We start from the raw sequence: 23,858 nt of genomic DNA, 5'->3' as shown, positions 1-23,858 counted from the left end.
TGTTATAGTATTAGTAGTATAGGATTTAACAAGCTTTTCCTCCAGAACGTACGCTAGTTCTTCATGTTCTGTGTAATAACTTACTCGGTGCTGTGGTGTTTTTGTTGTTAGATTTAAATTTTCTTTGAATTTTTTTCTGTCCATAACCTTAGACTTTTTTGTTAAGCTGTCCCTATTATACTAGGCTGTAATACACAATTTCTACTGCCTAGAGCAGGAACTGTGTACTCCAATTGTTTCCTGAGGCCTTCAGAATAGCATCCAGCATGTAATAGGTGTTTAGTAAATATTTCTTGAGTAGATGAAGGAATGAGTGAATGAATGAAGGGTTTCATGCTGAAAAAGGTTTAACTTTAAGAAAGAAGTCACAGATTTTAGAGTCATAGGAATTGAGTTTGAGTCTTACCGTCATTTCTTAGTGTTCATATAATTTTAGGCAAGTTGTTTCCATCCTCTGAGCTTTAGCTCTTTTGCTTAATGGAGGTAGTAGTGGTAGTAGTACTAGTATTGATAATAATAAAAGTGCTTTTAAAATAAATACTCTGCAAATTTTAATTAATATTATCAGTAATAAAAAGCATCTTGTATATGTAGGCTGCACATGCGTAATGCATTGTCTTGAATGAAGTAAGGAGGAGTATTACTTAAAACTTTGGGTGGATGTACTTATCAATTACAAGATCAGTTTACTTGCTTTTGCTGTAATTTGGTTGCCATTGTTGACCCATTGCTTTATTGTACCATTGTCTCATCACTTGCTCTGTCACTGAAGATGGATCAGGGTGAGTCAGTTTTAGAAAACAGCCTTCCCTGAAAGTAGTTTGTAATGCTTATGGTCTAGGATGTGAAATTTAGGGGATGATGAAACATGCAGATATTAATAGTGTTCCATATTATTTTTAAATGTGGTTCGACTTCTGTCAGCAGTGACAAACTTGTGTACTACCAGTCAACCCTGTTTTCCATGTTTTCTCTACAGAGATGTATAGTTAGAGCAGAGATGACTAATGTGTTTTCAAGAAATGCTACTATAACCTTTAAGTCTGATGGGTAGGTTGAGTATTTAAAGCTGTTGCTTTTTCATCGCATCTGGATGACTGTATGTTCTTACCAAATGAATCACTTTATGAATATGCTTGAGCTTATAAACACAACTTTTTAGAAAAAATTCTTGTGTTCTGAAACAAAATTACATTTGTAGTATTTTCCAAGTTTTCTGTGAGAAGAAGCTTTCCATTAGCCCTAGAAATTCCTTGAATAATATGTTTTTTTCCCCTTACTTGTATTACATTTTAATGATATATCTGGCTTTGTTTTCTCCGTCCTTTTTTCATGGAGTTTCTTAATTTCACTGTTTTTGCCTTGCCCTTTAGGTGGGTGAAATGATGATGACTCATTTTAGATTGATGAAAGGGGCAGCTTAGCAACTGGAGAGCTGGTAGACACCAGAGCACGAAATTGCCAGTATCAGCCTTCTCTTCATTGTCCACGTAAGGCTTGTGGCAGAGGTGTGCCCATTCAGTCTTTTATTAATATGTAATTCGTAGGTTAGGTTACTTCATTAAATTGTATTTACATTCGACCTGGAGGTTCAACCATGTATTGCTTTGGGACATTTTTAATTGTTAAAAATCATAATTGGGTTCTGATCAATATGTATATGCTGAAGTTATTATTTAGCCACACCGTGGGCTTTTTTTTTTCTTTAGCACATCAACAGCACACAGCAGCTCCGAATGGTCAAAATTGTTTCATTAGTGCCTTAACAACCATTCATGATATATCATATTGTAGAATGCAAGTCTAGTCATGTACTGCTTAGCGGTGGGGATGCATTCTGAGAAATGCATCATTAGGTAATTGTCTCCTTGTGAGAACATCATAGAGTGTCCTTACACAAACCTAGATGGTATAGCCTACTACCTACCTAGGCTATATGGTGTGGCCTGTTGCTCTTAGGCCACAAACCTATACAGCATCTTCCTAACCAAATACTGTAGGCAGTTGTAACACAATGGTAAAATATTTGTGTATCTAAACACAGCTAACAGGAAAGGTGCGGTATAAATACGGCATTACCATCTTACAGGACCTCTGTTGTTATGTGGTACATGACTCTATATCCGCTTATCTACATTTCCCACTTTTGGCTTGCATAGACCACCAATTCCTTGGGTTTACATTTATTTCATGTAATCTTAAAGATTTTCTTTTATGTATGGCACCATTTTTTTGTACTAACAAATGGTTAGTATAAAACCCAGTGGCTTAGTATTGAACACAAGTGTTACGTAAAGTTGTGGAAAAAGCCTTAGAGAGGTCGTCAGGGGATTTGAGTTCCAGGTCTGACTGCACTTGAATCACCATGTCATCTTGGTTAATAATCACCAAACAATAAAAATAATAACCTTAATTTATATAATGCTCTGCAGTCTGCAAAGCACTTTTACAGAAAGTATAGTCTGGGTGTGGTGGCTCACATCTGTAATCCCAGCACTTTGGGAGGCTGAGGAAGGTAGATCACTTGAGTGATCAGGAATTCAAGACCAGCCTGGGCAACATGATGAAACCCTGTCTCCACCAAAAATACAAAAAAGTAGCTGGGCATGGTGACACATGCCTGTGGTCCCAGCTACCCCAGAAGCTGATGTAGGAGGATAGCTTGCACCTGGGAGGCAGAGGTTGCAGTGAGCTGAGATTGTGCCACTGCACTCCAGCTTGGGCAACAGAACCAGACCTTGTCTGAAAAATATATATGGCATAGACATGATTATTCCTGTTTTATGATGAAGAAACTAAAATTCAAAGAATTTATTTGCTCAAGGTCACATACCTGGTAAGGGCTAGAACTAGGATTGACTTCTATCACTGTTTCCTTTCAGCCATACCATGCTGCCTCTCATTTTACTTTTATGGGTATCAATTGTAAAATAAGGGGGTTGGACTGGATCAGTGGTTTTTCAAGCTACATTTACAGAGAGTCTTAGGATTCTTTTGAGTGGCCTCCAGGTTTGCTTATGGAATGAAGATTGAAATATAGGGAAAGCTGCTCAGTTTTTCACGAGTATACACACTGAGTCAGGTAGTAGTTGCTCATTGACAGTTGAGCAACTACTGCATGTTATTATCAATGGATGATTTTGTGTCCTTTTAGTGTGATTGGACAAAAAGAAAGTGGAAAGGCATCTGATACAAACTTTCGAGATTTTTTTTTCAAGGTGGAGTTTCCCTCTTGTCGCCAGGCTGGAGTGCAATGGCGTGATCTCAGCTTACCGCAACCTCCGCCTCCGGTGTTCAAGCCAGCCTCCTGCCTTTGCCTCATGAGTAGCTGGGATTACAGGCATGTGCCACCATGCCTGGCTAATTTTGTATTTTTAGTAGAGATAGGATTTCTCCTTGTTGATCAGGCTGGTCTCAAACTCCTGACCTCAGGTGATCCTCCTGCCTTGGCCTCCCAAAGTGCTGAGATTACAGGGGTGAGTCACTGCACCCGGCCTGTTTTTGTTTTTTTTAAAGAAGAGGGGTAAAATTCCATAGCTACTTAAAGCTTGCAAACTACTGTATGATGTTTTTTTTAAGGCAGGGTCTCACTCTGTCGCCCAGCCTAGGGTACAGTGGCTCTGATCTCAGCTCTCTGCAACCTCCGCTTCCTGGGTTCAAGCGATCCTCTCACCTCAGCCTCCCAAGTAGCTGGGACTAAGTGGATGCCACCATGCCTGGCTAATTTTTTTATTTTTTGGTAGAGTCAGCGTTTTGCCATGTTGCCCAGGCTAGTCTCAAACTCCTGAGCTCAAGCAGGCCACCTGCCTTAGCCTCCCAAAGTGCTGGGATTACAAGTGTGAGCCACCACACCCAGCCAGATAGATTTAAGGCATGTTTGAGCCTATGAGTTTGTAAAATACTGCAACCTTGATTTTGGTGGTGTTACCTGATGGGCCCCTGATGACTTTACAGATGTTGCAGGCTTACAACAGTTTAGAGTTATAGGGCATTATTAAAGCCTTGTTTATCTTCCAAAATAGTCTTTTTCTTTGCTCAAGTGGCTACTTTTAGTAATCTTTAGGGAAAAGAGGCACAATGTCAGAAATGAGCCTGTGTTAATGTTAGTATATTTATGCAGCTAATATCAGTAATGCTTTTTTTTAAAGACTATGTAGGAGTGAAGGGGATTTTCCTTTCCCCCTTTGAAGGTTAGCTGAAAATCAACTGACAAAAGGCAGATTAATAGGATACAATTCTTAAACATTTTTGTTAACACGTATGGGGGAAAATCCCAGCGTGATTGCCCTCAACCTAGTGCAGTACAGATATTTATATACTCTTCTTAGAGGAAAGGGAGATGGGGAGGTCTAGATGATTTTAGGGGGTAGTAATTTTTTTTTAAGGTCATTAAATGGGCTTGGAGAACATATAGTGGTCTGGGACAGAGTTTTTTGGGCCTGCAGAACAGATAGTGGTTTGTAACAAAAAGTCTGTCCAGGCCTGGGTGCGGTGGCTCATGCCTATAATCCTAGCACTTTGGGAGGTTGAGGCAGGTGGATCACTTGAGGCCAGCCATTCAAGACCAGCCTGGCCAACATAGCGAAACCCTGTCTCTACTAAAAATACAAAAAATTAGCTGGGCCGTGGTGGCACACGTCTGTAATCCCAGCCACTCGAGAGGCTGAAGAGGGAGAATCGGTTAAACCCTAGAGGCGGAGGTTGTAGTGAGGAGAGACTGTGCCACTGCACTTCAGCCTTGGTAACACAGAGAGACCCTGTCTCCAAAAAAAAAAAAAAAAGATGAAATAAAGTTACTCCCAAGCACTGGCATAGTGCATTGTGCAAAATATATATATATAATAATATATATACACACATTAATACTTGGGAGGTTTAGATTTGAGGATCACTTGAGCCGGGGAGGTCAAGGGTGCAGTGAGCTGTGATTGTGATTCCAGCTTGAGTGACAGAGTGAGTCCCTGTCTAAAAAAAAAAAATTCTGTCTGGTGTGTTGACAGACTTCAGTCTCTCTTCCTGCAATATGAGTTCAGTGAATGAAAACTCAGGGAATGGACAGAGTTAACTGTTTTCTTCTTTGGTGGGTCCAGATTTAGGCAGATAAGGAAACTTCAGCATGTCAAAATGCCATATTTTGGGGTATCGGTTTCTGAGCCCCAACAACTGCTAGTAAGAACAATTGACTTTGGAGTTGCGTTGGAGTTATTTTAAAAAGTGAAAATGTTACCTTTAACCCTTACTAGTTATCTCGGTTGTCATTTGTGTTTTCTACAATCTGCCAGCGGTTAAACCTGGCATTTCTATCAAGAAGGAACTCTTTTTGCTTCCAGAGTAAAGATGTTTTTATTATATTAACCCTTGATATAGATCCAGTTATGTATTCACTTTGTGTCTGAACAAAATAAACCTGTCTGGTAAGATGAAAGTGGGTTTTCACTTATGATATTAGTTATTTACATTTGTACCTTTTTTTAAAAAAAAAAAAAATTTTCCTCCCTTGCCCTCCGCAATCTGATAAGTATCTCATTGACGACTGTGAGAGGCTAATTTAGGCCATGTGGTTATAAATGAGATTTCAATTCATTTCTTCTTCTCTTAACCCGTCTCAGAGGAGATGTCACAGGGTGACTTTCTGTGTTGCCTTTTGACACAAGGACGGTTTGTTTTTGCTTTGGCTGATGGATGAGGCAGCTCTAGTTGATGAATGTGGTTTATATGCTCACAGGCATATGAAAGTGTCCACTCTGCCCTGAGACCCTCTCCTTTCTGCTTAGTGGGGTTATGAAAGCTCCATGGGTATTTGATTTTTCAAGAATTAATCAGTACACAGAAGCTGAAATGTAGACCAAAGGAACGAATATGTTTTTTCAGTTGGGCTTTTTGTCTTTTTTTTCTTTTTTAAATGATACGGGGTTTACCCTTTGTGTTTCTTAACTCAAGGGTTTGGCTATTAAATAATTGTCTTTGACTCTTATACTTTTTAGGTAAAATTTACATACCAGGAAGTACATAGATATTAAATATACAGTTTAATGAGATTTGATGAATTGTTATAACCACTACTTTAATCAACAGAGAAAATTTCTTTATTCCAGATAGTTCCCTTATGTCTGTTTCCAGTCAATCTCTAGACATATATACTTGTATGATAAAAAGATTTTGACATACCCAACTACAAAAATCTGACCTTTGTTTCTAAAGTAATGGGTAAAATAAAGTAGGATTTACTTAAAACCAATATTTTCTTTGTAGGCAGGGCTGTTGTTACAGATAGAAGGTGCTCAAAAGCTGGTTTCTTAACGAATTTATGGATTATTTTTTATTCATTATTTTATTGTTGTTAGTTTTTTTTTTTTTTTTTTTTTTGTAGAGACAGAGTCTCACTATATTGCCCAGGGCGGTTTCAAACATGTGAGCTGTAGTGATCTTCCTGCCTTGGCCTCCCAAAGTGTTGGGTGTGAGCCACTGTGCCCAGCTTTATTTTATTATTTTTTTTTAGAGATGGTTTCTTGCTACATTGCCCAGACAGGACTTGAGTTCCTAGGGGATTCTCCTGCTTTAGCCTCCTGAGTAGCTGGGACTGTAGGTATACACCACAGTTCCTAGCTTAATTAATGGAATTTTTGATAATGGTTGACAAAGATAGTGGTAAGCAAAGCAGCCCTCGTATAGACTTTACATCTTAAAATACAATCCTCTATGTGTGAAATTGAAAACAGCTTTCTAGAATAATAAACAGAGATCTATATGCTAACTAAAAGGCAGAGACAACATTGGCTCAGCCAGGCCCTCACTTTTTTCTACTTCCCTATCTGTAAAACATCATTTACCTCATCAGCATCAGCATGCTACGAACATTCGTTAATGTTTGGAAAATTCTGTGAAAGGAGTAGGGTTCTGACAATGTGCTCTGACCAAGGCACTTTAGCAAATTTGTACTAAGTGGTTGACCTTTGATAAGCACCACTCCTTCCCAGCCTGACTTGTAATTCCATTTTTCCTTTGTGCAAATAGTTCTGAAGGTTTAATGTTTATTTTTTACTACGCATGCTGTAGACTTGCTTCTCTTGTGTGGAAACTGCCTGAATGACTGTGGATGACTCCTAGATTATAGGAATAACAAAATCGGTTTCTCCTGTACTCTCAACACAAAATACTTCTGTGACCAAATGTGTGGGAGTATGTCCCCGCACACCAAGCAGTCAACCAGTTCTGCAGCAGCTCAGCCGGTGTCTTCTAATGCAGTTCAGTTCAGTTCAGTTCTGACACTGTCTACCTGGAGATAGCATCGGATCTCACAGATGGAGGGCTCAGTCCCACAATCCTGCCCCCAATCTTTAGTGCCATCCACAGGCTCCAGGTGGTTTTACCTGTGCTTCTGACCTGCTGGCTATAAGTTGGTTTCTCAATATCCCCTCCTTGGGTTCCATGAAATTGTTAGAGTGGCTCATAGAACGTAGGGAAACACACTGATCAGTTTATTAGAAAGGATATTTTAAAGGACACAAGTGAACAGCCAGATGAAGAGATACCCAGGGCAAAGTCTGGAAGAGTACTGAGCGCAGGAGCTGCTGTCCCTGTAGAGCTGGGGTGTGCCACCCTCCCAGCGAGTGGATGTGTTCTTCTTCACTTTCCTGGATGCCCCCTTTTGGGTTTTTATGGAGGCTTCATTAGGTAAGCATGATTGATTAAGTCATTGGCCATTGGTAATCAGCACAACCTTCAGCCCCACTGCAACCTCCACCTCCTGGGTTCAAGCGATTCTCCTGCCTCAGCCTCCTGAGTCGCTGGGATTACAGGTGAGCACTACCATGTCTGGCTAATTTTTGTATTTTTAATAGAGATGGGGTTTCACCATGTTGTTGACCATGTTGATGAGGCTGGTCTTGATTTTAAGGGACAGAAGACGAATCAGTTTAACATTAGAAGATGATGAAAAAGTAGTCTGAGGTTAAAGTATGAAAGGCCTTCAAACATAAGGTCAAATACAGCTTTGGAAAAGTTAACAGTTACAAGTATGATGGTGTAATGAAGATTCTAGTTCTTCTACAGGCCAAGCAGAGGCCATTGGCTTTAGAATGCCCTCTGTGCTCCAGTATGATGGTGCTGCCTGGCACCATTGAAAACATTAAAAAACTTTTCTAAAAAGCATTTGAGGACTGGGCATGGTGGCTCATGCCTATAATCCCAGCATTTTGGAAGGCTGAGATGAGAGAATTGCTTGAGTCCAAGAATTCAAGACCAGTCTGCAACATAGGGAGACCCTGTCTCTACAAAGAAATAAAAATAATTAGCCAGGTATGGGGGTACACGCCTGTAGTCCCCTCTACTTGGGAGGCTGGGAGGATTGCTTGAACTTGAGAGATCAAGGCTGTAGTGAGCTGTGTTTGTGCCATTGCACTCCAGCCTGAATGATAGAGTGAGATCTTGTTTCTGAAAATAAAAAGTATTTGGGGGATAATCAGATTGGGTTTGTATTGACAGCCAGACCACCAAGCAGGAAATCTTATTTATTTATTTATTTATTTTTTAAGAGTTGGGGTCTCTTTCTCTCTGTTGCTCAGGCTAGAGTGCCAGAGTCATTGGGACTACAGGTACATCCATCATGCCTGGCTAATTAAAAACAATTAAAAGATGGGGTCTTGCTATGTTGTCCATTCTGGTCTTGAACTACTGGCCTCAAGAGATCCTCCTGCCTCAGCTCCCCAAGTTGCTGGGATTATAGGCATGAGTCACCATGCCTGACCAGAAACCTTATTTTGTGGTAGTTGTTCAGTTATACTTCGCAGAATTTTTTTATGTGAATGAATCCTCAGTAATCCCAAGCAGCTTCTCTTAGTACTAACACATGGCTGGTAAATTGTACTGAATTCTTTGTAAATCTCACCAATCTCAACAGAATTTCTGGTTCTGGGTAAAAAAATATTCTGTTTAATTTCTGTAGAAAATAACCACTCAGGAATAGTCCACTATTATATGTAACAACGGACAAAAATTTTACTCTTGTTTGTACAAAACAGTGAGTCATCCCAAACCATCTCTTGGAATTAAGAATGTAATTGTAATATACTCATACACATATGTACATGCTTAGACAGTCCCTTTCTGCCTTTCTTTTTATTACCCCTTCTTACTCCATTGTGGTTTAGCTTGACTAATCTCTGCAGCACATCAGCATTCTTAGTGCAAAAAGTTTACAGCTTCTATTTACAGGAGAAAAAAAAAGGGAGTGTGGAGATTTCAGATTCCATCTCTTTTTTCTTTTAAAATTTCTAAGTTCCCTTTTTCTTGGGGAGAGTGATTATTTTTGTTTTTGTTTGAGTCAGGATCTCACTGTGTACCCCAGGCTGGAGTACAGTGGTGCAATCTTGGCTCACTGCAACCTCTGCCTCCCAGGCTCAAGTGATCCTCCTACCTCAGCCTCTTGAGTAGCTGGGACTGCAGGCATGTACCATCACACCCAGCTAATTTTGTATTTTTTGGAGAGACAGGGTCTGTCCATGTTGGCCAGGCTGGTCTTGAACTTCTGAGCTCCAGCGATCCAGCCACCTCAGCCTTCCAAAGTGCTGGGATTACAGGTGTGAGCCATCATGCCCGGCCTAGAATTTATCTCTGACATCTCTTAACTATATATATGTACATATATACATATATTGTTTACATTGTTTTCTTTAAAAAACAGTAATTATTTTTTGGTTGACTGAGTCACTTTAATTAAGACTCAGTTATTTTAATGAAGTGGGGGTTATTTACTTTGACCTTCCTCCACAGGAAATAGCACTTATATTCTTAAAGGAAAAATTAAAGAGTACTAAGACCTTGGTGACAGGGACAGGGAGCATGGTGGCCCTAAAACCTGATAAGCCAGCAGAGAAGAGTCCTACAGTAAACTGACACAACCCTGGTGATGTAGGTGGTTTAGGCACAGAAAAAAAACAAAAGTAATATTTTAGTACCCTCAGCAGGCTTTGTACTGCTCACCCCCAATACTCATGAGAAGACAGCATCCTAGTCCTCTTGTCCCTGGCTTACCAGTGCTGTCTGCATGGGGGATACCTGTCATAGCTTTTACTCCAGGGCTGGGGGTCTGCCCACCCTACCCATCCTTCTGCAGAGAAGAGTCCCTAAAACCTTCAGTACCCATACTGAAAGTGCTATAGGTATTTGGAATGGGAGAATGGGAGAGTAAATTCTGAATGCATTGGAGCCTTAAGTTGCTGCCCTTTCTTTCCTTCCCTCTCTCATCGTCATGAAGGAGGGCACATTGTGAGTTAGGAAGAGGGGAAGCCTGTCTGGGAGGGGCTTTTTGGGTACTGGGCTTACCAGGAAGAAGCCACTTCCCACTGTCCCCTTGATGATGATGTGACCCGTTATTCCTTGCAGCCAGAATCAGCTTCTTTGGGGATAAACTGATAATAGATGTTGTCATTAGTGTTACTTTTAAATTTTTAGATTTTTTTTTCCAGGTGCATCTTCAAACTATAGCCTTTGGAGGTTGATAAGGTTTTGTGGGATTGGTAAATGCTGATCTAGAAGTTGGTCAGTAAATAAGAATAGTACCATATTAGCATTAAAACAAAGCAACTGAAAGAAATGTTCTTGAGGAATAGTTGAGTATTTAGTTGGGTAAAAATTTAGACTCAGAAAATTTTCAAAAGGATGATAAAGAGTGGATCATTAAATAGGGAATCTCTAAAGGTTTTATGTTGATTTGGTACGTTAGTTAGAGCATGCTATGATAATTGTACTTTGATTGGTGGCCTATAAAGCAATTGTGCTTTTTATGGTATTTATGAATTGGCTACATTTTAAACAATAAATCTTGACTTTATGCATCAGAGTTTCTCTGTGTGTGTTTTTTTGTTTGTTTGTTTTGAGACCTGTTCTGTCACCCAGGCTGGAGTGCAGCAGTGCTAATCATGGCTCACTACAGCCTTAACCTTGTGGGCTCAAGAGATCCTCCGGCGTCAGCTTCCTGAGTAGCTGAGACCACAGGTGTGCGCCACCATTCCCAGTGCCTCACTTTAGGCCAAGTTTTTCATTTTTTGCAGAGACAGGGTCTTGCTTTGTTACCCAGGCTGGTCTTGAACTCCTGGGCTTAAGCAATCCTTCCTTGTTGGCCTCCCTCAGTGCTGGGATTACAGGCGTGAGCCATCGTGCCTGGCCCTGCATCATAGGTTTTGTTGTTGTTGTTGTTGTTGTCGTTGTTTCGAGGTGGCATCTCACTTTGTCACCTAGGTTGGAGTGCAGTGGTGCAATCTTGGCTCACTGCAACCTCTGCCTCTTGGGTTCAAGTGATCTCCTGACTCAACCTCCGAAGTAGCTGGGATTACAGGCACACACCACTATGCCTGGCTAATTTTTGTATTTTTAGTAGAGGTGGGGTTTCACCATGTTGGTCAGGCTGGTCTCAAACTCCTGATCTCAGGTGATCTGCCTGCCTTGGCCTCCCAAAGTGCTGGGATTACAGGCGTGAGCCACCGTGCCTGGCTACGTCATAGTTTCTTAAAATTACCAACTGTTACCTTTGTTTTTCCTATTTTAATTAGTTTTCCTATTTTAACTGTTATCTTTGTTTTCTTATTTTAATTTTTAATAATTTATTTCTGGGTTAGTTTCTTTACTTTTGGTATAATTGCAGACTCACAACAGGCTTCAGGAAAGTAATTTTACCAAATGCAAGGCTATTTGCAAGTTAGTTTTCTGATTCAGAAGCCGTAACTCTTTGCTGGATTTGATTATTCATTATTTAACCAAACATTTTTCAAATGCCTTTCTTATTTTCTGTCTTAACTCCATAGAAGTAAGCCCATTTCCAACAGGATTTTGAAGTAATTCTGGAGTTCGAGACTGATACTTTTAAAAAGAAACCACAGTTCATTTTCTGCAGAGAAAGCTTTTAATCAAATATACATGTAGTACCCTGTGTCCTTAACTGAACTGAGGGTTTGACTTTTCTCCATGGAGAATTTGAGTTGATATTTTTGTAGTTTAGGAGTTTTGACTTTTCTCTTTTGCCTTTATGTTAACAAATTTGTGAGCTTGCAGGGTTATAACAGAAAGAGTATAGTGTTTGGAGTCAGAAAGTCCTAGGTTCAAATTTTAGCTTAATGAGCAAGTTACTTAATTTTTCCAAGCCACAGGTTCCTTAGCTATGAAATGGGATAATATTACCCATGTAGTGGGGTTTTTGTGGGGATTAAATCAGATAAAAGTGCTTAGCATAGCGTATAAATGTTAGTTTATTTTCCTTTGGCAATAATTTAGGCTTAAGGGCAAAACTGCCTACTTATTTTGGAATAAATCCAAATTTTATGGTAAATTTTAGGCTTTTTCTTCAAAGTTAGACTTTTGATATGTCTTCCTCTTTCCCATTTTTTTTTAAAAATCCAAATTTAAATCCAAATTTTATGGTTAATTTTAGGCTTTTTCTTCAGAGTTAGGCTTCTGATATGTCTTCCTCCTTCCCATTTTTAAATTTTTCTTAAAATAGGAATTTTACTCCTTTGCCCATACTGGAGTGCAATGGCACGATCTTGGCTCACTGCAAGCACTCCGCCTCCTGGGTTTAAGCGATTCTCCTGCCTAAGCCTTCTGAGTAGCTGAGATTACAGGCACCCCCACCCCCACCACACCTGGCTAATTTTTGTATTTTTAGTAGAGACGAGGTTTCACCATGTTGGTCGGGCTGATCTCGAACTCCTGACCTTAAGTAGGAGTTCCACCTACCTTGGCCTCCCAAAGTTTTGGGATTAACAGGCATGAGCCACCATGCCTGGCCTTTTCTCCTTCCCAATTTTTAAAACTGTTTTTTTACTTGCTAAGTATCTTTCTGTCATATGTTTTCCAAAAGTGATGTATTGTTATTGAAGTGTTATCAAAAGGAAGGTAGTGCATTTTTTTTTTTTTTTTTTTGAGACCGAGTCTCACTCTGTTGCCCAGGCTGGAGTGCAGTGGTATGATCTCGGCTCACTGCAACCCCTGCCACCTGGGTTCAAAACGATTCTCCTGTCTCAGTCTCCTGAGTAGCTGGGATTACAGGCGCCCGCCACCACGGCCAGCTAATTTTTATATTTTTAGTAGAGACGGGGTTTCACTATGTTGGCCAGGTTGGTCTCAAACTCCTGACCTCAGGTGATCCACCTGCCTTGGCCTTTCAAAGTGCTGGGATTACTGGCATGAGCCACTGTGCCCAGCCGGCAGTGCATTTTTTAGTGAGGAAGTTTAAATAACTTGACAGAATGGTGAGCTTATATTCTGAACTCTTACAATTTACCTAATGTCAAATTTCTAGAAAAAAATTATCTAAATCTGAAAGTTAGTATGATATACCATAACATTAATTGTGAATCCTTGAGGGGGCAGCTATAAAGATAAAATGGAGTTTAGGATCCCCACCACACATAACACAGATGCTTGTGATTGAGTGTGCATTGGCACATGTACACCTGTGTGCTCGCCTCTCTTCTCTTCTTTGCTTCCCTCCATCATCAGTATAGGTTTGTTGCTTTGAATTGGTGAAGAATGGGAAAGAGAGTCCTTTTGGTGACAAGAAAGCAAACTGGTTTTACTTAGTTCACCGAAATATTCTTTTGATCCTTTTATTTTCAATATAAAGCTATTGCTATAAGCGTGAGCATGTCCAAAGGGAACACCATGGGATAGTAGTGAATTGAGGCTGATAATCCAATTTTGAAGCTTAAGTCTGCAATTCCTGGATTAATTTGGCTGCTCTTTTGTTGGTGGCTTTGCTAGGACCATTTTCAGATCACTTCATTTTCCTGTATGATAATTGTATTAATATTCCATAACAAGATTAATCTGGGCCAAGGGCTTTCCTGTGAAAGTACTATTTTCATGATAGAAGAAAAATAGAACAGCATGCCAAATGTGCAATTTTGTTATCCCATCCTTAGGTAAGTGAGTTTAGACAGCATGAGCTAAGTACTTGTATTTGCAAAAGCACCTCCTACCTTCATGCTTTCCTTTTATCTTTTAAAACTGTTTGTGAAGATCTTTTTTTAAAATACAGAGACAGGTTCTCACTGTGTTGTTTGGTTGGGTTTCAAACTCCTAGGCTAAAGGTTTCTCCCACCTCTGCCTTCCAAAGTGCCGGGAATGCAGGTGTGAGCCACTTTGTTCAGCAGCTCAAGTTCTTATTCTTTTAACTCTGTTCTCCCTTACTACCTCCCACCTTCACACCTTATCCTCCTTCTTTGTTTAATAGAAGGAGCCTTTGTCTTGAGTAGTCTCCAAGTGGAGTATTTTGGAGAGACTTTGAGTAAATCCTGACCCAAGCCTTATCACAACACTTGGACATTGAGCTTACCTTCATTCTGCTGTTAGTAGATATGGAATCTCTGCCCCTCTTGATCAAAGCTACACAGCCCATGAGAAAACATCCATTGGGCCAGGCCAGGCCAGGCACGGTGGCTCACGCCTATAATCCCAGCACTTTGGGAGGCCGAGGCGGGTGGATCACGAGGTCAAGAGATCGAGACCGTCCTGGTCAACATGGTGAAACCCCATCTCTACTAAAAATACAAAAATTAGCTGGGCATGGTGGTGTGCGCCTGTAGTCCCAGCTGCTTGGGAGGCTGAGGCAGGAGAATTGCTTGAACCCAGGAGGCAGAGGTTGCGGTGAGCCGAGATCACGCCATTGTACTCCAGCCTGGGTAACAAGAGTGAAACTCTGTCTCAGAAAAAAAAAAAAAAAAAAAAGAAAACATCCATTGAGCTGCCTTCTTTACTTTCACTTGATCAATTTCAGTGTATTGTGGTAGAAGTCTTTGTGATATTCCTTTTTAGACTATGGAATGTTTAATGCTGCTGTGCCAAAGACCAAGAGAGGGCTGTGTATTCTAACTCATTTGTTCTCTGCTTTTTTCTTTTTAATTATTAGTAGTTAACTCTAAATGAAAGTATAGAGCTGTTTAGTTTGAGCAAGGTTCAAGGAACACCATTTGTTAGCCTCTGCTTTCTCTTCCCTTCTTCCCCTTCCCTGCACTTTCCTTCCTGTATTCTTGGTCATTCTCCCAGCGCCTTACTTTAGCCCTACAATGGAGATTTATCTGTTCACCAATAACTGCAGTGGTATCAGTTTCAGTACATCAGCCTTCGTCTTCCTTTGCTTGAATGGATTGTTTAACATGCTGAATGTCCTGCCTCTTTCTGCTTAAGCATCTTTCCTGGGGTCATTTTGACTTGCTGCTTATATAACGATATGTTCTTTGGGTTTGTGATACTTTATATCGTCAAAAGCAGCAAAAGATAGTAATGGAAATAAGATTTTTGGTGTGTGCCAGACCAAATACTATCTCTTATTTATTACTTTCAGTTATTCTGTGAGTCAGATGTTATTATCCCATTTTAGAGATAAATTAAGAGAGTGGTTAAACCTAAAGTTCCAGAGTTAATAGGTGACATAACTGGTTTCAAACCCAAGAGAGCCAGACTTCGAAATGAATGCAATGACCTCTACCGAGTCTGAAGGATACTGACCCAGTGAACCAGTCATGGTTCTGTTTCTAAGAAACATTTAGGTTCTGGCTCTCACGGGGATCTTTATAGTCCTCTATTTGCAAAAACACCTCCCACCCCCATGCTTTCTTTTTACCATTTAAAATTGTTTGTGAAGATCTTTTTTTAAATACAGAGACGGGCTAATTTAGGTTTATTTCTAAACCACTTGGTTCTCATTCGTAAGTTATAATGTCAGTAGTTCTTAATATTAGTTTAACAGAACTAGGGCTGGTGGTACAGTGGGCATTTATAATTTGAATCTCTTCCACTATTAAGAATCACTGTGTTAGAGAAGTGGTAAGAAATTAAAAAAACTAGGCCGGGTATGGTGTCTCATGCCTGTAATCCCAGTGCTTTGGGAGGCCGATGCAGGCGGATCATGAGGTCAGGAGTTTGAGATCAGCCTGGCTAACATGGTGAAACCTCATCTCTACTAAAAACACAAAAATTATCCAGGTGTGATGGCATGTTCCTGTAATCCCAGCTACTCAAGAGGTTGAGGCAGGAGAGTCACTTGAACCCGGGAGGCAGAGGTTGCAGTGAGCCGAGACCCTGCCACAGCATTCCAACCTGGGCAACAGAGCGAGATTCTGTCCAAAAAAAAAAAAAAAGAAAATAAAAAACTAGAAATTTGTCAGGCATCTTGGAAAAAGCACTCTAAACTATATTAGGACTATTATAGACATGCCAAATTCTCTATAAACACAAAATTTTAAGAGATCTTATAAAAATATTGAGAAAGAAAGCATAATTTCTTTAGTTTACTTAAAGTATATAGACAGATTGTTAGAGATATTCTTAGAAAAATGTTTAAAGGCATATTTGTTAGGAATGGTCAAGGTATGACTTTTTCTAAAAATTGGACTAGATGACCTCTCGAAATCCTTTAACTCTGTGGTTCAATTCCTGTGTTACAGACTGGTTTCATAGATAGGAGAGGGATAAAATTTAAAATGATCTCATTTTCATCTGAGACTCATTTCAGGGTTGCTATTTCTGAATTAAAGAAGAAGTTTCCCTAACTTCTTTCTAATAATTTTTATTCTCCCTGTTGTCTTGAGAGGATCTCACCTCATTTTCATTGAGCATATTTCTTGTACTTCTGTGAAATAGATATTTCACCTCTTGTGCACTCACTTTCCTTGAGGAGATAGTAACTATGGCATTTCAAGGTCACTGACTGAATGGGACTGGAAAATAGGATCTGTTTTTTTTTTTTTTTTTTTTTTTTTGAGACGGAGTTTCACTCTTGTTACCCAGGCTGGAGTGCAATGGCGCAATCTCGGCTCACCACAACCTCCGCCTCCTGGGTTCAAGCGATTCTCCTGCCTCAGCCTCTCGAGTAGCTGGGACTACAGGTGTGCGCCACCATGCCCAGCTAATTTTTGTATTTTTATTAGAGGCGGGGTTTCACCTTGTTGACCAGGATGGTCTCGATCTCTTGACCTTGTGATCCACCTTCCTCGGCCTCCCAAAGTGCTGGGATTATAGGCGTGAGCCACCACGCCCAGCCAAGGAAAATAGGATCTTTAAGCCAGTTGAAGTAACAACAGATTTCTGTATGGCAAGCATGGTAGTCATTTTCATTATATATCTTTGTTCACAAGCCTGCCTTTTAATTGGAATATCTATTTTTTTAAACCTCCATTGTGGAGTATTACATCTCTTTTTAAAAGGTCATTTTATTTTGGAAACCCACCTCATTATGTAGCTTGGCCATAGCTGTAGTTTCCTGGCCTTCCAGTATTGGCTCAGGAGGGTTAGTGTGTGGAGGGTGGCATGGCACGCCTTACAGTGGGCTGTGGCATGACTGCCATTCTGAAAATTTTCACTTTTAAAGGAGAATTTGCTAAGTGGGACTGACATCTCCCTGAGTTGAGTAGAAAATCTGTTTGATGAGGACTTAAAAATGAGATGCAGTTTTTGAAGGACTTTGGAATTCCTAAATAATCTTGTTTATTGCAGCTTTCTACTAGTTGTATTTGCTGGCTAAAAGAAAAGCAAATGGAGCAGAGGAAAGGAAGTGAAAATGTGTGTAGGTTTTTTGTTTGTTTGTTTTTGTTTTAGATAAGAGAAATGCTGGGGTTTTATTCTTGAAGTTAAAATTGGGCCGGTAGCCTGACAGCAGAACAGTACCCGCTGCCCCTGCTAACTCTGTGATCATTGCTGCTCTATCAAAGTCAGTTACCGGTCGTTTACTAGATTTGGCAGGATTGTAGCAACCTTTTTTAAGATTTGATCTGTTAAGGTCAAAATAGAGGCCCTAATATAGTGCCCTTGGAAGAAGGAAATATTGTGGATATTGACTAGATGGACTGCTTATCTAGTAATTTCTTTTTGTTTTTGCTTTGTTACTTTATGCATAGGCTCTAGAGTCAGACTGAGCTCAAATTCTTGATCTACCATTTATTAGCTGTGTGACCTTGGATGAGTTATTTAACCTCTAGCTTCAATTTCTTTATCTATAAAAAAGATGTTATTAATAGCACCCACCTATAGGGTTGTTATGAGGATTAAAGGAGATAATGCACCTAAGTGCTTAACACAGAGCTGCTGCGTGCATAGTAGGCTCTGAATAAATGTTAGCTGTTAATATTTGTTATTTGTTTCCAGAGCTTTATTCTTTGTTTACATTTTGTTGTTGATGTTTTGAGACAGAGTCTTGGTCTGTCTCCCAGGCTGGAGTGCAATGGTGCGATCTTAGCTCACTGCAACCTTTGCCTCCCAAGTTCAAGTGATTTTTCTGCCTCAGCCTCCCAGGTAGCTGGGATTTCAGGTGTGTGCCACCACACCTGGCTATTTTTTTTTTTTTCCAATCTCAGTTTTTAATCATGGCAGGGCCTCACGCATGCACACACACACGCACACACCCACACCCACACACGCACACACAGCCTTCAGATCTTGTTGAAAGCTGTGATGTTGACACGCTGCACGTGCTCCTCAAACTTGGTGATCTCCTACTCCAGCAAGTCTGTCCCCACCTTGTCATCTTCCACCACCCACTGAATCTGCAGCTTCCGGGTACGTAGCCCACAGGCACCAGCTTGGAGGCTCCCCAGACCAGCCCGTCCAGCTGGATGGAGTGCACACAGGCCTCCAGCTGGGCCATGTCGGTCTCATCATCCCAAGACTTGACATCCAGCAGGATGGAGGACTTGGCCACTGGTGCAGGCTTCTTGGCCTTCTTTTCCATGTACTGCTGCAGCCACTCCTCCCGCAGCTGGGCTGCCTCCTTGTCCTCCTCCTCATTGTTGGTGCCAAACAGGTCAATGTCATCGTCCTCATTCTCTGCTGGTGTGGCTGGCTTCTTGGTTGAGGGCTCCACTAGGCGCATGGGAGACACGTGCTGGGTCTGCGAGGCTGTGGCCCGGTGGCCCGGTGGCTGGGTGAGCTCTTCTCCAGCACATGCAGCCAGGCCTCCAGCTTGGAGACAGCCTGCTGTAGCTCCTGCACCACGCCATGCAGGCTTGTTCTCCACTTCCAGACTGGCGATCTGGACAAGGAGCTCGCTGTGTTCTCCGCTGGGGCTACTGGAAGCCCCAGGGCCTGAGCTTCCGGCCAGGGATTTCTGGATGTTCTCTCTGGCTCTGGCAGTGTCACAGAGGATCAGACTGGTGCCATTCTCCTGGAGGGAGACACCAGCTACAGGCCTGTTCATCTGCTTGTAGAATCTCCTTTCTGCATCGTCGTATTTGAACTTGTAGAACCAGATCTTCTCATGTACTAGGAAGTTTGTAGTCATTTTTCTCACACCAACCAAGGACGCGGCGACCAGGGAGGAGGAATGGACGCCTGAGGAAGGAGACTAATTTTTGTATTTTTAGTAGAGATGGGGCTTCACTATGTTGACCAGGCTGGTCTGAAACTTTTGACTTCATGATCCACCCTCCTCGGCCTCCCAAAGTGCTGGGATTGTAGGTGTGAGCCATTGTACCCAGCCTGTTTTTTTTTTTTTTTTTTGAGATGGAGTCTAGCTCTGTTGCCCAGGCTGGAGTGCAGCAGCACGATCTCGGCTCACTACAATCTCTGCCTCCCAGGTTCAGGTGACTCTCCTGCCTTAGCCTCCTGAGCAGCTGGTGTTGAACTCCTGACCTCAAGTGATCCACCTGCCTCAGCCTCCCAAAGTGCTGGATTGCAGATGTTAGCCAACGTGCCTGGCCCACATTTTGTTTTTATATTCTGAGTATTATATAGTAAAAAAGGAGAAGAGGTTATTGATAGTCTTTTAAAAACTGATCTCAGTGATATAGTAGGAAAAACACTGGATTAGGAGATAAGGCTTTTAAGTTCTAATCTTGCCTGGCTGTGCCCTTAACTAGCTGCATGAGACTGCACAACATTTATAATTTCCTTCTCAATTAAATTGAGGTAGCTGTACTAGATGTATCTGACATGCCTTTCATTCCTCAAGTCATGCGACATTAAGCTTTAATTCGAAGGCTTTGGTTTTGGGATCTCTTTGTTTTCCCATAGGCTTTAACCTTGTTTCCTTTCCCGTTGCTCAGCAGGAATTGGACCAGTGTTGGCCAAAGGTGGGATGAGGAGAGGAGGTAGGAATCTCATCAGAGTTGGTTGGAATTAAGTTATTGACAGGTGGGAAGAAGTATTCCTGTGACTCTGTGGTTGTTCCTTTGTAAGAGTTGAAGGAAAGTAATGAGTCAGGTCTTAATAATAGTACCTCTATGTTATTTTCTCCCCCCTTATTATCTTTTGTCAGACTTGATTAGCAAAATGCATTTACTCAAGTATTTTCAGTGTTCCTGTTTGGATAGTCTAAATGATCTTGTTCCCTTTTTTTTTTTTTTTTTTGAGTAGTGATCTCACTCTGTCATCCAGGCTGGAGTGCAGTGGCACAGTCTTGGCTCACTGCAACCTTGACCTTCTGGGCTTAAGCAGTCCTCCAACCTCAGTCTCCTGAGTAGCTGGGACCCCAGGTTTGCACTACCATGCCTGGCTAATGTTTTGTACTTTTCGCAGAGATAGGGTTTCACCATGTTGCTCAGGCTGGTCTCAAACTCCTGGGCTCAAGCGATCTGCCCGCCTCAGTCTCCCAACATGCTGGAATTACAGGTGTGAGCCACTGCACCCTGCCTTTATTTAGTTAATTTTATCAACCTATGGTCCTAAAGGTAGATTCAGTGAACTTGCCTGTCAATGCTTAAGAACAAGTCCTGTCTTAGTTCAGACTAGTTAAATTCAGGGTTGCATTCTGTCAACTTTGTTTCTAATCAGTGGATGATAAGATGATATTTGAAGAGGATTTTTAATGTATGTGACTCTTATGGTAGCATTCTGCTACTTAATAAATACTTTAGGCCAAGCACAGTGGCTCATACCTGTAATCCCCGTACTTTGGGAGGCTGAGGTGGGTGGATCACTAGGTCAGGAGTTTGAGACCAGCTTAGGCAACATGATGAAACCCTGTCTCTACTATAAATACAAAAATTAGCCAGGCATGGTGGCAGGCGCCTGTAATCCCAGCTACTCGGGAGGCTGAGGCAGGAGAATCACTTGAACGGGAAACGGAGGTTGCAGTAAGCCAAGACTGCACCATTGCATTCCAGCCTGGGCGACAGAGAGAGAGAGAGACTCCATCTTAAAATACATACATACATACATACATACATACTCTAATCTCTTAGCTTTTTTCCCCCTATTCTTCCTCCGTAGTTTTTGTAGATATTCAGACAAAGGCAGCAGTAGCACATGGATAATCAGGGTTTTTTGTTTGTTTTAACATTTCTTGTTAAAGTGTAATATTCAACAATGGGGACCAATCTGTACTCCTCATCTATATATTAGTCTGTCAATAAATAGGTTGCTCTGACTTTAAATTCTCAACTTAAATTGTTTCTTTTTTGTATGTGAAATTTATGACCCTCTGTGATGTTGACCCTACCTAAAGCAAATAGGTAACTACACCAGCAAAATGAAATACTGTAACAACAACAGTATACTTGTGTTTATATAGTGCTCACTGTGTGCCTGACATGGTGTTGAATAAGTATATATATATATATTTAATAAATAGAGTCGGGATCTTGCTTTGTTGCCCACCTTGTGTTGAACTCCTTGCCTCAAGTGATCCTCCTGCCTCCGCCTCCCAGAGTGCTGAGATTACAGGCATGAGCCACTGTGCCCACCAGCATTGAATATATTTTTTATTTCATCCTGAGAACAACCTTATGAGCTACTTTTAGTTCATACTTTTATTACCTTCACTGTGTATGAGAAGAAATCGTGCTTTAAGCTGTTAAGCATTTGATTTGCAGTAGCTTTGAGAAGAATTAAAGAAAAAAGAATTTAGTGTTAAAATATGAAATATTAAAAAAAAAAGATGTTAAGCAAATTGCCCAAAGTGCAAAACCAGTAAGTGTTGGAGCTTGAATTCCAAATCAGATCTGCTTGAGTCAGGCTTTTCTTTTATGTTCTTACTCACTAAAGGCTCCTTGAACAGAAGTGTGTGAGAGTTGGGCACATGCAGCTGGGTCAATTCTATATAAACCCCGTCAGATTCTGAATAGTGTAGATCTGATAAAGTCAATGTGAATTTCCTATCATTCATCGCAAGAGACTTAATGTAGCAAAAATCAGTTTCTTGGGAAATGAGATGTTACTGTGGTAGGCACGCCGTTCTCTCTCACCTACCTCATTTTTATTGTTATTGATGGTGGCTATTTCTCTAGTAACTACAAAGGCAGCATTTGTTTGACAAGGCGTGCATGCTTAAGGCAGAACACTGATGCTTTTCATTGCTGGCAAATCCGTACTTCATCAGTACTGGCTACCTGTAAGGAATGTGAGCATGTTGGATTTTAGAACAGGAAAAACACAACTTCCACCTCATTTCACAGTAGAGTTCACTTAGGGATACAGACTTTTTGGTGACAGTGACTGTTACTTTCTGCTTATTAATTCTGATACTTGCATAATGCTAACCTGGTAGATATTGTCAGATGACAAGCCCTCCTCCTACATGTTCTCTATAAAAGAACTGCTAGTGACAAGCATTTTATTATATTAAAAATTTTACTTGGTACTGTTTTAAGTTAAAGTGTATTTATTATGAAGCCAATATTGTGAAATGTTCTTTTTTCTTTTTCCAGAATGTAGCATTTTTTTCTTGTAATAGAGTAAGTTACAGGCATAGTGTGTAGAATGCGGAGCTATTTGCCTAGATGGACCTTAGTGAAAGTAACTTAAAGAAGCAAATAGATTTTGCTTCTGTTTGGGAAAATGATCTAAGATGGATGCTGAGACAGAGTTTCACATTGGCCAGGCTGGTCTCAAACTCCTGACCTCGTGATCTGCCTGCCTTGGCCTCCCAAAGTTCTGGGATTACAGGTGTGAGCCACCACACCTGACCAGGTGGGGACTAATATTTCAATATTTGGAATTTAAGTTCAGCTTACTTAAGGGTCTAGAATGAGGTGTCCAATCTTTTGGCCTCTCTGGGCCACGTTGGAAGAATTGTGTTGGGCCACACATAAAAATACATTAACACTAACAATAGCTGATGAGTTAAAAGAAAAAAATTGCAAATAAATGTGATAATGCTTTAAGAAAGTTTGTGAATTTGTGTTGGGCCGCATTCAAAGCTGTCCTGGGACACATGTGGCCTGCTGCAAGCCGGGTGAACAAAGTTGGTCTAGAAATTTTCTAGATTTTTACTACAATGTTCAAAACACAAGCTTTAAAAGTGGGCAAAGGAATTTTGGGTAAGATAGACAGACAGGTTTGTAAAAGCATGCGTGGTCAGGGAACTGCAAATGGCTTCTTAAGACAGAAGGGCAATGACAATGTGAAGTGGCAGGCGATGGGAAAGGATAGATTAGTAGAGCCCAGACAATGAAGGAGCTTTGTATGTAATGCTGAGGAGTTTGGATTTGTTTCTGTAGATATTTTTTTTTTTTAGGTGGACAGATAGAATCAAGTTTGCTTTTATTAATTCATTTGACAATGTAGAATAGAAGGTGGATTGAAGATTGGGAGACTGTTGTATTCATTGGAGACTCATTCATTGTTAGAAGACTATTATAATCCTTCAAGTGAGAAATAGTGACCTAGGCCAAGTACAGTGGTTTATGCCTGTAATTTTAGCACTTTGGGAGGCTGAGGTGGGAGGATTGTTTGAGACCTGGAGACAGGGTCTTGCTCTGTTGTTCCTGCTGGAGTTCAGTGGTATGATCATGGCTCACTGCAGCCCCCAACTCCTGGGCTTATGATCCTCTTGTCTCAGCCTCCCAAGTGTCTGGGACTACAGGTGTGAGCCACTGTGTCCAGCTCAAATTACTTTTTTTTTGAGATGAAGTCTTGCTCTGTCACCCAGGCTG

The 23,858-nt window shown here is 40.9% G+C and overlaps 1 protein-coding gene and 1 pseudogene across 10 annotated transcripts in view; one reads left to right on the top strand and one right to left on the bottom strand.

The window, feature by feature from the left end:
* The window catches only part of SIK3 (SIK family kinase 3), a 249,269-nt gene that overhangs the window by 57,395 nt on the left and 168,016 nt on the right, over positions 1-23,858 (top strand). The window lies entirely within an intron of this gene.
* On the bottom strand, positions 18,420-19,303 carry LOC105729577 (elongation factor 1-delta-like; annotated as a pseudogene).

This window comes from Aotus nancymaae, unplaced genomic scaffold (assembly GCF_030222135.1).
Source record: "Aotus nancymaae isolate 86718 unplaced genomic scaffold, 86718_ANA_hifiasm-v0.15.2.pri h1tg000012l, whole genome shotgun sequence".
Classification (NCBI taxonomy): Eukaryota; Metazoa; Chordata; class Mammalia; order Primates; family Aotidae; genus Aotus; species Aotus nancymaae.
Note: the sequence above shows the minus strand (reverse complement) of the source record. Positions and strands in the feature narration are given on the sequence as shown.